Genomic DNA, 2,500 nt, shown 5'->3' with positions numbered 1-2,500 from the left:
ATAGCTTGGAATAACAACTTGCTATGTTGCTTTTCTGCACAGTAACCCTGCATGTGTGTGTGTGTTGAAGAATAACGAGAAGGTCGAGATGGTCGAAGAAACCTGTGTATCAGAGGATGGTGTTTTTCCAAGAAGAAGTCCTACAGTAGACGTATACATCACCGCTAGTTTTAGTCAAAAACACGTTAGCCAATCAACAGGAAGCTCTGATGATTACCTTTCGAATACAATTACTTCAAAATAAAAGCCCGGGGCGCCAAAGCAAAGAGAGGCATATATTACACCGGATTGATATATGTTAAGATAATCCTACTTATGTGTATTTAGCTGATGGAAAGTTACTGGAGATCCAAAACACAAGGTGCTCTGAGACCCCTGGATCTGAATCAGGAACCGCTGCAGGTCCCTGAACCCTTCCGGTTCCCCTGGTTCTCTGTCCGGCGCAGAGCTTTTGGGGCAGCGTCCCGTCCTGAAATGCAGAGGAATGGCCGACATTGCTGGGACCACTGGGCGTCGTGACGGCAACCGCCGACCGCCTTCACCACTTCTTAAAGGCAGATCTTAATGGACCCGGGGAGCGCAGGCCAAGCCTTCTGGCAGTGCGTTGCGCTACCGAACAGAGCCGAGCAGGGCAGATCTCTCCAGCCAGCATTTCATTGTGTCCGTGTATAAATTTGCCTTCAGATTATTGCTGCGGTGAGCGTGTGGTCAGGACGGCAGTCTTCACAATGGCAACTGTTTAGGGGGATGGTGGAAAGGAGGCATCTCTCTCTCTCAATCTTTCGCTTTCTCTCTTGCTCACTTTCTCTCTCTCTCTCTCTCTTCACTCTTTACTCTCTCTCAATCTTTTGCTTTCTCTCTCTCTCTCTCTCAATCTTTCGCTTTCTCTCTTGCTCATTTTCTCTTTCTCTTTCTCTTCACTCTTTACTCTCTTTCTCTCGCTCTCTCCTATTGAGGGCCACATAGCTGTGGGAAGGATAGTGATCTCCACATCATAATTACTTTGTTTTCCAACAGCATGGGGGGAATGTTCTCCACTTGTGTGTTCCAGACGACAATCTGTGTTTATTCTATTTATTTCTCTCTCTCTTTCTCTCTCTCCTCATCTCTTTCCCTCTGTCTCTTCCTCTCTTTCTCTCCCTGTCTCTCTCCCTCTCTCTGTCTCCACCCCCCCCCCCCTCTCCATCTCTCTCGCTCCCTTTCTCTCCCCCTCTCTCTCTCTCCATCTCTCATCGCTGAGTGGCCCGCTCTTATTATGGCTTCAGGGAGGAATGCAGGAAACGACAGGAGAGGAGAGGAGAAATGCAGAGTGGACAGACGGAAGAGATGGAAAAAGGGGGAGGTCAAGGATGGGAAGAGAGGATGAATGAGGGATGAGAAAGAAAAGAAAGAAGAGAAGGTAGGGAGCAGAGAGGACCACCTAACACAAGCGACCGGCACTGAGTGGCTCACTCGCATCATGGCTTCAGGGAGGAATGAAGGAGAGGAGAGGAGAGGAGAGGAGAGGAGGAATAAAGAGTGGACAGACTAAAGAAGAGAAGAAATAGAAAAGAATGACAAAGGGGTAAAACGGATTGGATGATGAGAGAGGGGTAAAATAGAGGGAAAGGATAAAGGGAGCAAAGGTGGAGGAGAAGAAGATGGAACAGGGAAGGAAGAGTGGAGATGAGGGTGGAAGAGGAGAAGAGAAGCAATGGTGGGCAGACTAAAGAAGAGAAGAGATAGAAAGAGTATGGGAAGAAAGGATGAATGAGGGGTAAAAAGGAGGGAAAGAAAATGATATACAGACAAGAGAGGACTACCAACACAACCAGTGCTGAGTGGCTTACTCAGGGAGGAATACAGGAGAGGAGGAGAGGACAAGAGGAGAGGAGAGGAGAGGAGAGGAGAGTAAAAGAAAAATGAAAAGTAGGAAGAGCAGATGGAGGAAGGGAAGAGGTAGGGAAGAGGTAGAAAAGGATGGAGAGAGAGGGTGTGAAAAAAAAGAAACAAGAAGAAGAAGGCGGCAGCAAGTTCAGGACTGGAGAGAGGGATGAGAGGAAACAAGAAATGAAAGTAAAGCGAGTAGAGGTGAGTAAGACAGAAGAGGGCAAACCGGTGGACTGGGGAGAGGGCAACAGAAGGGAAGCAGACGTTCAAGAGAGGCTGGAGAAGGAGACGTAGACAGCAGAGGACAGAAAAGTGGTCAGGATGAGACCAGATGGGTTTGAGCCTCCCTGCTAGCACGCCCACCTCGCCTGCCCGAGGTTGCAAGTTCTAGTCCGGTGCGGGACTGTGTTTGTCTAAATAATTAGGTAATTAATTAGTTCATCAGTTTGAGGCATACTTTATAAATATAATGATAGTTTTGGTATTATTATTATTATTATTATTATTAATTGATTGATTCTTTTTACTTTAGCCTAAATATTTTTTGCTTTAATGTTTGTAAATGGCTTTGGGCAGAAGCGTCTGCTAAATTCTGTAACTATAAGTATATAGCTATAACTATAGATCAGAA

The 2,500-nt window shown here is 46.4% G+C and overlaps 1 protein-coding gene across 2 annotated transcripts in view; it reads right to left on the bottom strand.

Annotated features, from left to right (window-relative positions):
• The window catches only part of LOC105891193 (protein bicaudal C homolog 1), a 73,687-nt gene that overhangs the window by 14,793 nt on the left and 56,394 nt on the right, over positions 1 to 2,500 (bottom strand). The gene's annotated exons all lie outside the window — the stretch shown is intronic.

Source organism: Clupea harengus, chromosome 23, assembly GCF_900700415.2.
Source record: "Clupea harengus chromosome 23, Ch_v2.0.2, whole genome shotgun sequence".
NCBI lineage: Eukaryota > Metazoa > Chordata > Actinopteri > Clupeiformes > Clupeidae > Clupea > Clupea harengus.
This window is presented reverse-complemented; position numbering and strand designations above follow the sequence as displayed.